Here is a 14820-nt window from a genome sequence, read left to right on the forward strand (position 1 = left end):
GCAGATGTGTTTTACTTTGTCACGTGTCTCTCTTCTCGTCTGGCTCATGACTGTCCCATCATATTGCTCCGTAGTTCTGATCAAGATAGCTGGATCTTGGTCAGAACTATGCAGACACAGTTGCAGAGAGTCACAAGCGGTCTGCCCGGCCCGTTTCATTTCAACCAGTTTTAATTTCTACGACTTCAGCCAATGAGATTTTCTGTCGGATCGGAGGCCAAATCGGTTCCGCTGTGTCTTGACCTTTAGTTAACTCCATGTAACCACAATATAATAAACTAACATCTTGCTCCTGCTGAGGATGTGAAAGAGTTTGTTCAGTGCTAGGCTAATGTTACATAGTTTTCTGGTCTATAAACTTGGCACTTTGCTTTGATTTGATGATTTTTTTTTAACAACTACTCTTGCAGCTGCACTCTGTGAGTGTTTGCTTGTGAAGGAGACCTGCAACAGAACATAACTACAAACACAGAAAGTTACACTTCTTTTCACCATACTATTACTGCTCTTTCACCTCAAAGGTCATTGTAAAGTCATTGTAAAGTTATTGGATGAAAAAATATTTATTGTGCATGATCCATTGATCCATAAGCCTTGCTCATGAATAAAGGCTGTTTTTTTTTGTTTTTTTTGCTGCACAAAATTTGGCTTTTTGGCTTACTTACTTAAATAACAATAATGATAGTAACAAAATAATAATAATAATAATAATAATAATAATAATAATAATAATAATACTATGAAGCTTGTCTCACTCATGTAGTTGAGAATGGTTATTTAGGCGTTATTCAACAAATTAACGTTTGCTACTATTGTAATGAATGAAGTTATCAGCCTTTTTATTTTATTTGACTTTCCCACATGCTTCCCACTGAAGCTGACATCTTTGGTATTTTGCCCATATTTCCCATTTTAAATGCAAACCACAGTAAAGCTGTGTGGCTGAGCTCCTAATGCTCCAATTTATAAATTATCCTGCAAATAAAGTGGATTAGCATCTGTTGGTGTAATCCCTTAACGAGTGTCATTGTGATTTGGGTGTTGAGTTTATCTTAGACTGATGACAGAAATTTAGATGTAATGTAAACTAATGAATCAACTTAGGCAGCTTGCATTTTGTCATGCCCCTGGTTCTAGTTAGTGATAAAAGTTACTATTTCTTTGATGACATCAAATCTTTCTTTTTGCTTTCTCAGTTTTTTTTATACAAAGATACAATATAGCAAGATACAATTTTAAACTTCGCTTTTAAGTTCTAATATATTCACCAGCTAATTTAATTGAATTCCTGTCTGTTTTTATTTAACTAGCTCTGTTGTGACATGTGAAACTTATCCCAACATTTTTGAGAATACCCTTGTTCTTCAGTGGGTCATTCCTGTGAACTAATCTGAGCTGATTCATGTTTTTGAGAACTTGAAGGTAAGTGGTGAATGAATTGACTTTATATAACACTTTTCTAGAACACCCAAAGCGCTTTACACTAGAGCCACATTCATCCAATCTCTCACAAACAGCCACAGATTTATACAGCAATATGCTAATCAGTAGGCACATTGGTGTTAAGTGTTTTGCCCGGGGGTACTACATATGAGAGCAGGAAGCTGGAATTGTACCAACAACTTTCGTTTTGCAAGACAATTATTCTTCCAACTGAGATACAGTCGAAAGTGAAAGAAAGGAAAGGACTAAGGGGTTGAAAAAAGTTGCACTTGATGAATGCTCAACTGTTAATATAAAGGTTGAGAAGTAAATAAAGGAAGAAATCTGAGACATGTAATAACTTGATTCATAGACTGTTTATACAAATGAGGCTTAGACTTTTCATCTCTTATCTATTTTCTTTCTGCTGGAAAATCTTATTTTTCTTCTATTTTGTTGTTACTGTGTGTTCTCTTCACTGTCTTTGTCTTTCTTATTCTCTCAGTCATTCCTCTATGTATAATTTTCCTTTATTAATGTCACAATAAAAGACAGTTTTATATTGTTGGTCACAATGATTTCACAATATCACTATGTGTTTTGATAAAAAATAAATTAATACTTAAGCATTCTGTGTTAATGCCAATCTGTGATTGGTCAGGATTCGGATGGGCATGTCTAAATTGGAAAAACGGAAATGTCTCGCGCATATGTCGTACACCGTTGTCGTCCTGTTCAACTCTGGTAGTTTAAGCGGCCGAACATGCCACTTCCACTCCAAGCTGGGCAGTATCCCAGTTTTAGGATGTAGAAAAAACAAACTACTAAACTTAACTAGAACCATACAGAAGGACAAATGAAGTCTGACAAGTTGTGGGAGAAAGATTACAAAATGAAGGTAAGAGGGAACTCTAGCCCTACTCACCCCATGTGATAAATGAATTACCCCCTATATCGGCCAGAGCTGTATAACAGAAGGCTACAAACAGAAGAAAATAATTCCTACCGCACAGTGCAATACATGATGTGATCCATCGTTTGCACCTGATATTGCTCCTTATTCTCCTCCGCCTTTTCTTTTTTATGCCATACATTACAGCAAATAGGAATGTGCCTCGGAAACAAAAAAACGCCTATTCATGTATGGGATCCCGCCCATTTCTGTTTAAATCACAAAATTTTCTACCTGAATTCACATTGGATCAGTATTGTCACAGGACCTCAGAGTACAGCAAAACATAGTAGGTAATTTGCAGGGGAATTTTTCCTCTTCAAATTACTGACATGGCCGATTCTCACCGGATTAACAGCGCAATCTCCTCAATTATTACAAATCGCATGTGGTCCCGAGGTAAAATTAATCCCGTCAAAAAGGATTTAAGACATCTTAATTTAATTGTAAAAAAAAAAAAAAAAAAAAAAAAACATAACATAAACATACAAACTTCAACATCATCATAGCCAGATCTCTTTAAATCAGATTTCTAGAGAAATGTTTGATTACAGCAAGGAGAAACTGACTAAATGAACATTCATTTATTGTGCTGACTGATCTCTCTCTCTCTTTTTTTTTTTGATTAATTTCCACTGACTCCGTCAGCTGATGGTTATTTTTTTAAGTGTCCTCTTCAAGAACACTCAGATTTGCAGATACAAACTGGTTTAATTACACTCCAAGTGGGAGTTTTAATGATAAATAACAGCTGTCTCCTCTGTGAGCCATGCATGCTGACATGAGACTGATTATGTCGGTCTGTGTGAGCGTGCGTTAGTACATGATTGTTCATGTACTGGTTTTGGTCAGCGCTTTAAAGCCACATTTGATATGATTTGTTGTCTCCTGCTTGCTGGCGTGTTTGGATGTGGTTAAAATTGTTCTGATCTCGCTGATGTGACTGAATCTGCTTGTTTAGACGATTGAGGCTAGCTGCAGTCGTTTTCTTTTGACTTGTTTTTGCCTCTTAAAGACAAAATAAGCAAAAATTAGCATCATTAGCTGTTCCTATAAGAATGTGAGCATGAAGACACATTCAGTCTCCCTCATGCGAATTTCTCTCTCAGCTCTTGTGGCCTTCGGGGGCTTTTTGCACAGCAGAGAGGCAACAAATGACAGCTTTGTATTTTGGGAGGCTAGGAAAGTGGGGCAACACGGACACACACATGCGCACGCACACAATCTGACAGTGTCAAAGCCAATGCACAGCTCTGTTCCGCTCAATAGGCTGATTCATTGAAGCCTCCTCATGACTCTGGAAGAGAAAATGGAGTTACGGTAAGGGGAGGATGAGCAGTCAGGAGTGTTGCAGCTCAGCGCTGTGAGGCTGACATGACCTGACAGTGTTCAGTCTGCGTTAGACAGTAAACAGTAATGACCTGACACTCTGTCTATATGAGGGAAAGCACACCTTATCTAAGGTCTGTGTTGGCAGCTCTATGGATGTAATAGCGTTAATTGTGTAAGTGTTACAAAGTAGTGGACATTTGTCTTTGGAAAGTAAGCTGGGGAATTTTGGGGTCGTTCTAAAAAGGGACAATTTCAATAGTGTTACAGAAATTGTGAGAATTAGATAGTAATTGGGGGCAATTTAATCCCCGAACTTGGATATAAACATTTTGCGTTGCCAGTTATGTTAAAAATCCCTGTTGAAGGTCAACCTTCAATGTTTTAAATTACAGGTTTATTCCCTTTCATTCCCACAAGTTCCTGTTAATTCCCTTGGAACATTTTTCACTGTAAGAATTTTCTTAAATCGTGCTATCCTATTAAGTCATACAAAAGTATTTCTTATGGCAGCAATTCAGCGTTTCCCAATTTGTGACTATATATTGGTATTGTATCCAGACCAACCTACATTTTCTACCCATAAACAAAGCGCTTCATATATGTGTAATTTAACAATGCGTATTGCTTAATTCTCATGTTTGTTAACGTCTTTAATGTATAGCACAAATTAAATAATCAAAAAACATACTCAAATTTCATGTACATTTCACCCATTGTTTTTATTTGTGATTCTTGCGAAAGTATGAAGTGACAATAGGGTTAAAATGACAGTATTTATGAAAAAAGCTAAACAAAACAACTAAGCAAAGTAAAAAAAAAAAAGACAACTACAATACAAAGAAAATATGATATTATATTCTTTTGTAGTAGGAATATGCGTATTATTATTACTATTATGTTAACGGCAAAGGACATTCTTAAGAAAACACAATAAACCAAAGAATGAGGAAACATTTATGAAACAACAAAGCCCAAACTTCCAAAATCAATACAGCCAGAACTAGTTTCTAAAACACACTTAGGAATTACAGCAGATAAGAGAAATTAGGAAATTTGCACAACATTGCCCAATTCATAACAAATGTGTTTATAGCTTTGCTTTTTCTTAATGTTGTATTTTTAGAAAACAGTGTTTGTATTTTGTGGGTACAGTAACTGTCCTTATTTTGTGTTTTTTTTTTTTTTCATTTTACAAACTTGTGAAACTGACCCTTTTACAGGCAAACACAGCATGCACTAGAGCAGGGGTCTTCAACCCTTGGCCTTAGGAGCCGCTGTCCTGCCTGTTTTAGGTGTTTCCCTGCCTCCACACACCTGACCTAAATAAATAAGGGATTAACAGGCCCCTGCATGCCCTTGATGACTGCTAGAGAGGTCATGCAATCTTCTGATTCAGGTGTGGTGGAGCAGAGACACAACTAAAACATGCAGGGCAGTGGATCCTGAGGACCAGGGTTGAAGACCCCTGCACTAGAGGATGACGTTTTTTTTTTTTTTTCGGGAATCCTGCGTGTCACATGATTCCCATGGGATGGGCATCAGTTTAACTAATAATCACATGATTGGAATGGTACAGGATATAATACTTAACGGGACTAGACCAATAGTGCAAAAGCATAAAAAATAAATAAATAAACAAACAAAAACAGGACAGGCACCGCCATTTTGTAGTTTTCTTTCAGCGAGTCTACGCTAATGCAAAGCTTGATTTTTAAATGGCAAAACTGTTTTGATCTTTCACTGTGGTTTGACTGTCGTGTCTTTATTAGTAGCGTGTGTTCTTTTTATTGGCTTATTTTTTGGTATAAGTGTTCAACTGGTTTTATTTACCAATTGGCTCAACATTTAGATGATGCTGACAGCTACAATAATTCACCATCAAGCCATGAGAGAACTTGAAAATGTTCCCTGCTGTTGGTGCTTGTTTGCGCATCCACAAAAACGTCCAAATGCGTTTAAATTTATTCCACTGACCCATCTTAGTTTCATTTAAAGTCTGTCAGTTTGGCAGAAGAAAAAGTGAAATCTACCCTTGAGTATTGTTGTAAGCAACAATGCTGTACGCTGAACTGTGTTTCTCAGGATTTCTCTTTGAATTGATCTCTTAGTCTTGCTTTATGTCTTAATGTCTCCCTCTGGACTCAGAGATGAAACTAAATGTTGATCCCTTCTACAGCCTCTACTGGATCACTCCAAGTATTTTTGTTTTTAACGAGGTATCAGTAACATGCTGTTTATTTTATCTTTTCACTGCTTTTACCTGTTCATTATTAAAGTGATCAATTATATTGACACTAAAGTATAGATTTAGAAATTGTAGGTTTAACAAACATGTCGTGAAGCTTATTTTCTGTTACACCACATCTCAATAATCAACACCTCCCAGCCTTGTGCCAGACATTAACTCATTAAGGGTATACTGTAATATCCTGCTGTCACAAAACGTTGCGATCAACATGGGGGTTAAAAAGCACGCCTCCCTATATCCCCCACCACACTTGGTCAAAAACGTCCCCCCTCCGCAGACATAATAAACGAGAAAAAAAAATGTGTCCTGTATAATTATCAAAGCCAGATGCTTGGGGGTATTTGCTGTGTGAAATTATTGCTACAGTCCACATTTGCTCGTAAATATTACATTAAATGTTGACATTTTGGAATGAAACCTCATGAGGTCATGATGCAGCTTGTTGAATAATGCATAGCCGAAGTCTAAACACAAAATCTACTAAGCAGATTGCTATAAAGTTAATAATTAGGGCTAATATTATGGTGCACTCATTGAATCAAATACAAACACTACTGTATGTCAGTATAGTGTAGAATATTGTATTGTCAAATATGAAGCTATCTATGCAAAAGCTATAATATGCTAAGTGGAAGAACAATTATGAAATGCTGCACCAAGTGTTTCTTTTTTTTTGTGTGTCATTGCATAACTTTCCGGACTTTTCATGATCCAACCAACACAATGTTGGTATCAAATAAAATAAAAAGGTCTAAAAAAAAATTAGTTTTTAATGATTTGAAATTTTCTTGAAATCATTTTTGGAGCTTTATTATCACATTCTTTTTAAAATATCTGTTCTAATGTTACATGTGTAACATCAAATGTGGGTGGGCTTTACTTTTATATATGAACCAGTAGTTGGAGGCAAACTATGAATGGCTACACTGGCTGATTTGTCTTTACAGTCTTACCCCATGTGGTTTTTAGTGCTGTATAGCAAACAGCATAGTAAACCAACGATATAGTAAACCAACGACTTCAACACACATTGCTGTTCTTTTTGCTTAGTAATGTGTTGCTTTAAGAAATGGACTCTGTCCAGTGTGCCAATGCAGGCTGCTGCAGGTGAATCCCAGCACTGGCTCTGGGTTTTTTAGGGGATTTTTGCTTGCGTCAGCATTTGCATGCTTTGCTATCCCCTTGTGCTTACTGGTAATGAATCGGATTGATTCAGTCTGGATGCAGATTGTTTCTGGGTGGAGAAAGTGTGTGTGTCCCTGCTAGTAAATGTTGTGTGAAGGGGTACTGATGCATTTATTCATGCATGTTTTGTTCTTGTTAAATAGAAACAGATCCTGAAGAAAATGTTCCTGATTTACTTTGATGTTGCAGCTCAATGTCTGTGTGTGTGTGTTTCTCTTGGCACTACACTTTATGTTTTTGATTAGGCAATGCTGCAGATTACTCACATGTACCACTGGAAAGAACCGCTGATTATATCCAAGAAACTTTCAGGGTTTTTTTTAGATCTATGAGGGAAACCATAACAAATTCTAGTCTTTATTGTCATTATGTAACCATAATTAAATTTAGGTGAGACACCGGCACTGAATTCACACATAACACACTGACGCCAATCAAGACATATTGTTCAGGATGAATGCATCAACAACACGCTGAAAGGCTAAAATAGTGCAAATAGTCCTTAGCATCTGCAAAGATTTGAATAGGCCAAGTCAAAAAAGATAGATGGCAGTCACTTTACAGAACGATGTAAAACATGATGTTATAGCATGAATGTATCAGACAAAGATTTCTGAAGAAGTTAAAAAAGTGTGGATGTAGTCATTACCAAAAATGGACATCTTCACCTTAAAGAACTGTGCAAATTTGCATCATAATGAAATTATGTTACAGTTGCATACCTTCTTTTATAACAATAAGAGCTCAAATATTTGCATATAAATAAATCTGTTCAGACAATTAACAGGATTATTATATTATTATACGATAATAAAAATAGTATTAAACACAAACTGACCATATTTTACAGCTCCAACTCTCACTGGAAATGAGTCCGACTTACTGCCGGCAATGCGGACCGGGCGCTGACACCGGTCATACAGAGACTTGACAGCCCTTATTAAAGGGCTCCATACTCCTGGAGTACCCCCACAGGACCCCCCGAAGGACACGGTCGAATGCCTTCTCCAGATCAACAAAGCACATGTAGACTGGTTGGGCAAACTCCCACACTCCTGGACCAGCTCTACACCCTCCTGCTGAGGGTGTAGAGCTGGTCCAGTGTTCCACGGCCAGGACAAAAACCACACTGCTCTTCTTGAATCCGAGATTCGACTATCCGACGGACCCCCCTTTCCAGAACCCCAGAATAGATGAGAGCTTACAACATCCAGAGCCCTAAAGTACTCAGGGCGAATCTCATCCACCCCCGGGGCATTGCCACCAAGGACCTTTTTAACCACCTCAGTGACCTCAGCACCAGAGATGGGAGAACCTGACCCAGAGTCCTCGGGCTCTGCTTCCGCAATGGATGACTTGTTGGTGGGATCAGGGAGGTCTTCGAAGCATTCCGCCCACCAACGCACAACGTCCCGAGTCGAGGTCACCAGCACACCACCCCCATTATAAACAGTGTCGCCGGATAGTGGACCAGAATCACCTCGAAGCTGTATGGAAGTCTTTCCCCATGGCCTCTTCAAACTCTTCCCACGCCCAAGTTTTTGCCTCAGCGACTCGCCGAGCCGCCTGCCGCTTCGACTGCTGGTACACATCGGCTGCTTCCAGAGTCCCACAGGCCAAAAAAGCCCGATAGGACTCCTTCTTCAGCTTGACGGCTTCCCTCACTCTTTGTGTCCACCAGCGTGTTCGAGGGTTGCCGGCGCGACATGCAATGACAACCTTGCGGCTACAGCTCCGACTAGCCGCCTCAACAATAGAGGCGCGGAACATGGTCCATTCAGACTCAATGTCCCCCGCCTCCCTCGGGACGTGCTTAAAGTTCTCCCAGAGGTTTGGAGTTAGAGCTCCGTCTCACGGGGGACTCTGCCAGACGTTCCCAGCAAACCCTCACAATACGTTTGGGCAATATTGTTGCAATATAAACTGAAATTCAAGGGTTTATATCAAATTTTATCTTGGCTGATATATTAGTAGTCTATTAATGACCAAGTTGCAAATGTGATGTTTTTTTACCTTTTTTTTTTTTTTTTATACATATTTCTCGACTTTGGTCATGGAAATAAATACAATCCTCATAAACTATTAAAAATTACTGCCGCAGACAGCTGAAAACAAGAAAACTGCATAAATGATGGAATATGCCCTTTAAGTTTGGTGTTGGACAGCTACAGTATATTTGAAAAGATCTCATCTGCCTCTCACAAGAGTATCTACCGTATGTCTTTTTCCTCTTAGAGGAGGTATCCTAAAAATTTACAACTGGCAATCCTTCTCATAAATAATAGAGATTTGCGTCCATTAATAAACCATGGAGACTGGCGAGCCCCTGCATAATTCCACAAAAATATGTGCTAAAGTTAGACCAGGCGTCCAGCTCCGGCCATGCTGCAGGAGGCCAGATGGGGAGGTTTATTCTGGGATAGGTATGCTCAGTCTTAAAGGGCCCTGTGAGAATATCTGCGTGGCTTGTTTTTGTGCTCAATAATGTGCTATCTAATAAATTCATGCAAGTCCTGGCTATTTTTCCTTTTTTGCAAACGCAAACTATGACATGCTAACTACAAATTAGTTATGACAAGGCATTCATTCTAGTTGAGCTACAACACACCACAGCTTCTTAGAAATAGTTTCCAGTGTGGGAGATTCACTTGCTTTCAGGGTTGATGAGAGATTGATCCTCTTCTCCCACGCGCAGTTTGACAAACATTAAACCATGCTTACCTCACAGACAGGCCGAGCTATCAGGGAATCCCTGCCGCTAAGACACTAACGGCTAGTTACGTTGTGCGTCATTGATCCCATGTGTTCCAGTAATCCCCGGTTCTTCTGCCTGATTGAGCGCTTCTGAACTGATATAATCTGATTTTTTTTGGTGCAGCACATGATTATGGGCAGTGGGATGTCATTTTATTCTTATAATTATTGTCTGGCTTGTCTCTATTGGTCTCCAATAAATTCATGGTTTGACTCCCTAAATGGAAATATTTGTAGAGGAAGCAGCAGTTAAAGATTAATTTCTAGGATTTACTTGTAACTTTTACTGACACTAACAATTTAGCCTTTACCAGAGACAAGCTAAAGGTCAGCCTCCTGTTCATTCCTTCACTGACCTTTTGAGTAACGTAATGTCTCATGCATGAACAATACAATCTTTGGCTCCAGTCCCTTTTGCAATTAGTTGAAGCCTCAATGAGGAAGACTGTTTGTATCAGTGGAAGCGCACATGCTTGGGATAGAAGAGGAATTTGGTACTACTTGTGTGGTTGGAAACCAGGTGCAGTAATACCTTTGGTGCCATTGTCAGTTTTAAATAACAGACTTGGTGTTTAATCTCCAACCCCTCTAACAGACAAAAAAAAATAGGATTCAAATTCAAATGTCTATCAAATATAAATCTTTGGAGGGAGCTAAAGATTGGGTGATAGAAAATAAGCTTTCACCAAACATAAATCATCAAAATGATCAGTCAAAACGTGTGAAAAAGAGCTGCTCCGTAATTATAAAAAAACGTGTGATTTCTGCAATCCCAATAAAGATTTATTTGCCGATTATTGAGAACTGCATTGGCAATTTTCAACATACTGCTTTTTCAAATAAAATACAAAGAGAAGTAGAAAAATATACTTTTTTACATTGATTTATTAGCTGTTGACATAGGGACATTAAAAATGATGGATGTTTTTACATACGAACGCTGAGTAATGGTGAGAGAACGGCTCTGCCAGGGGAGAAAGTAAGGTTCTTCTCTAAGACTCTAGCCATTTTATAAGATTTAGAAGCATTATTTGTATTTCTGAAAACTTTAGACATTAGCTGCAAAAGAACTATAAACCACAGGAGGCCATTTATGATATATTTAGGATTATTCCCATCTTTTAATGTCAGTAGGTTTCTTGTTTTAACATCTTTGCCCATTTGCTGCACAACTCCAAGGAACAGAGATGTTAGAAACAGGCACATTTTTAACATCTTCATGAGGCGGTCTAACAAAAAAGGCCCTGTCACCTCACACTGTGTGATGTATGTGTGAATTTAAATCACCCCTCCCCTCCCCCCCCCCCTCCTCTGCTTCCCTCTGGATTGTCCCCCCTCTCTACCAGCATGCTGACCAGTCCATTGCAGTGCCTGCTGCAGATAACGTCGCGTTTTTCCACCAGGCATACCAAGGGAGGCTGCCGCTCTACAGGAAGAAGGGAGAGCGCCAGGAGGAGAGCAAGCGAGAAAAGAGGAGATACTGTGGGAGGGGCGCGAAGGGGAAGAGGGCAGCCGGCAACAGTTATGCACTGAGTTCTGGCTGCATGGGAGAGGCGTGTTAGAGCGAGGACTCGCTGCAGTGCAGGTGGATCACAGCTGCCCGCCGAAGAGGAAGACTCTCTGTTTGGCCGTCCTGCAGGTTCGTTCAGCAAACTCTCCACGTTCAGGAGTTGTTAGATGGCGCCTCACTGTGCCTGCGCGCGAATGAATGGGTGCTGTGTTCCCAGTTGTCGGGGCTGCTGTATCTTAACTGCCCAGACTGGTGTTATATTTTATTTTATTGTAGAGCTGCTGTCTTAAAGAAGAGCCCAGGTGTTTGTTAGTTTCAGAAAAGAGGCAGAAACGGTCAATGTATTGGCTTTAAAAGTGTTTCTGCTGGCTTCCTAGGTCCAGTTTGCTCAGTGCAGCAGAGGCCATTTTCCCTCCTTTCAGGTTGAGTTCTTTTACTCTGGTGAATAATAGAGCTGGGAGCTTTGAATGGCTTTCACTATGCATATGAGAGGTGCCGCCTTCTCAAGTGTCAGCATGCTTCTGGGAAGGAGGCGGGGGTTTGAAGGGGTGGGGTGGGGGGGGGTTGGCTGTGCATTATGCCTCTATCCCTCACCCATGAGTTGTTACCTGTGTTCTGTCTTGTACATGTTATTAAGTCTGTGTTTTACCGTAGGAGATAAGTTGCTTGGCTTCTGTCCCAATCTTTAACGGCCACACAAAAGGGGAAGTGATGCGGTGATTGCACCCTTCTTTCCCAAAGGTGTTTGTTTGCTGCCGGCGGAGGACAGATAAGGAGACTTTTATGAGGTGCCGGTGTATTTTTGAGACTTGTTTTCTGCTTGCCATACTGGGCCTAACAACTGACTGATGGGAAGGTCTGTGAGTTGTTTTTTTCTCTGTCCTTAAATGTCATCTTATAATGACCTTGTTTTATTGGACTTGCAATATATTGCTCTAAGGGACGCTTTCCCCTCCTAGAACACTAAGACGACCTCGGAGAAATCACAGAAACCATTTCAGATCAAGCGTGTCTGATTTCAACGCTGAGCCACAGCTATTTCCCCTCTGCTGGTGTGAACAGTTTATCTAAGCCGAATCTGGCTTGTGCCGGAGTTGTTTAGGCGGAGTAAGCTTTCTGCTTGCACCCAAGGTTTCTGCTGTCAGGCCCGCCACAGACCCGTCACATCTACAGGAACGCGATGTGGGTCAATCAAAACCGCTGCCATCTTTGGCTAGGTTTAATTAATAGAAGCAGCCAGGTTTGCTTTTTATGAAAATCGACGAGATGTCTGTGGTTTACTTTAAAATGAAAGCAAAACAATGTTTTTGATTACAATTTGTTTATCTCAACTTTTAAAAGAAAAGTGTTCATCTCCTTAAACTGTAATGGGGGCCCAATTTCACATCATTTGGGGGCCATGTACAATCATTCCAAGGTTGCAAATGGCCACTGGGCTGGATTTTAGACTTTTCTACTATATATCTAACCTTTAGATGATATTCTAATTTATTTAGACGTCACTGTATGTGCTTGGCTACAGTGTCTCCAGTGCCAAGCATTCGGACTCTGCTGCCAATAATATCATTTTCCAGTTGTGTAAGCTTTCACTTTCTCTTTTTCTTTTTCCCCCACACACATCTGACGTGAATCTTATATAATAAACCTGTGACACAGAGGTAAGTTAATTGTAATTATTGGCAACAATGGAGGGAAATGTGGGTTAGTTGCACATTTTGTTCTAGTCTTCAATAATATTATTGCATGCTTGTGTTTTCCTAAGAGATTCAAACTCATTTTAAACTTGGATGTTCGGTCTGATCTTTGTTTTTTTTCCTCCCGGTTACCACAGCTGTAGTGTTTCCCTAACTGCTATCAAATAATGTATTTTCTGATAAGGTTTGACAGATTTATGTTAGTGAATCAGCTTTTTTTACATTATTTAGTCCTCCTCTTTTTTTTTCTTTGTATCCTCATCTTCGGATTACCTTTATTTGATTCTTGCTGAGGATGTCCCATCTTGGTAGATCGTGATGGAGTATGTTGTGATAAGTTCCTCTTCGTACCCAGAAAATTAGCTGCACGCCCAAAACGCATGCCTTGGAGTCGTTGGCATGGCGATGGCCTTGGCGCTTTTACAAATTTCAGCCCGTTTGATCAAATATTTGTGCCGCTCTTTTGCGGAGAAGCAATAAAGCCAGACCCTCGCTGCAGGCTTTCTTTGTTCTCCTCTGAGGTTTTCACATTGTTTCATGAATGACTTTTCCGTGCTGAGATCTTGAAAAAAAGAAGAAGAAAAAAAGAAAGCAATGTTGCTGCTTCAGGCTCAATGATTTGCAGTCCTGCTGGCTTTGATTTCATCTCCCGAGATTCTCCCCTGTCCCCACAAATCTAACTCCACATGCCTGCTCTCAGGTCAAGGGTTTGAGATGACAATTCAGACAAATTTCTCCCTGACTTATGTCATCTCAGCTCTCATAGTTTTGATAAAAAATTTTAAAGTTAGCTGTAAGAATGTGTTCTCTCCAAGCTGAGGCTGAGGGACTGAGCAAATATTTCATGTTTTGATGGATTGCAATCACGGTGTCTAAATCCACCTCGCTGCATCTCTAGTTTCTTTCCTTATGTTTCCAATTACTTCAGCACGTGTTTCAGGATATACTCAGTTCTGTGCAAACGGTTCAAACCAGTTCCTTCAAATTTAGATTCCTATGATAAGAGGTGTATATCAGTGTTTCCTCGCGCTTTTTCTCAAAGTCTCCGAAAGTTAATCTCTGGACTTTGGCTGCTATTTCACTGTAGTTTTTTTCACTTTTACAAAGTGCTCCGTGTGTTATGTAATAAAAGTAGAAATGGTTGTATTAACATTAAAATACCGAGGTTACTCTTTTTTCAGAGTTGCACTTAGAAGGGCTGGTTATACGTAATGAGGTTATGTGTTTGTCGCATTTTTTTGCTGGCTTGCCATCCCATCGTTACGTCATCGTCATGGTTTCCAGCTGTCCGCACCAGCTGGGCTTCATTTTCTTTTCTATCGCGTCATCTCCAACCACTGACCGCGTGTGCATGAGTCCCGAGTGTGTATGTGAGTAAGAACACCATCTCTTGTTTGTACCGTTTTAAACCTGGGATTTATCATTTGAATATGAGAAGGTATTCGCAGAAGTCACCTGTTGGACCAACAAGGAAAGGAAATCTGTTTCAAATGAAACGCTGTGAGCCTTTTTAGTTTTGCTTTTAGGTCATTTTTGACGGTTCCGAGTAGAATCTGATTAAACTCTGGATTCTGGTGTTAAGTTAAACTAAATGCATACAAGGCAACATGGAGAAGGGTGTCCCAATTTCAGAATCTTTCTTTCTTTAGCTCATAGTTCCACAATAAATATGCAGCTCAGTGAACGGATGACCACTTTTTCATTTCAAGTCATACAAATCGAA

At 39.7% G+C, this 14820-nt stretch overlaps 1 protein-coding gene across 3 annotated transcripts in view; it reads left to right on the forward strand.

Annotated features, from left to right (window-relative positions):
• The window catches only part of LOC118563188 (gamma-adducin-like), a 109259-nt gene that overhangs the window by 46516 nt on the left and 47923 nt on the right, over positions 1 to 14820 (forward strand). The window contains exon 1 of one of the 3 annotated variants that reach the window (XM_036137327.1): positions 11259 to 11532. The exons of 1 other annotated variant lie outside the window; for it this stretch is intronic. The gene's annotated coding sequence lies outside the window, so the exon portion shown is untranslated. Of the gene's footprint in view, positions 1 to 11258; positions 11533 to 12085; positions 12260 to 14820 lie in introns of those variants that run through there. One more of the 3 variants, XM_036137329.1, reaches the window with a different exon arrangement.

The sequence above is a fragment of the Fundulus heteroclitus genome, chromosome 5 (assembly GCF_011125445.2).
Source record: "Fundulus heteroclitus isolate FHET01 chromosome 5, MU-UCD_Fhet_4.1, whole genome shotgun sequence".
In the NCBI taxonomy this organism is placed as follows: Eukaryota; Metazoa; Chordata; class Actinopteri; order Cyprinodontiformes; family Fundulidae; genus Fundulus; species Fundulus heteroclitus.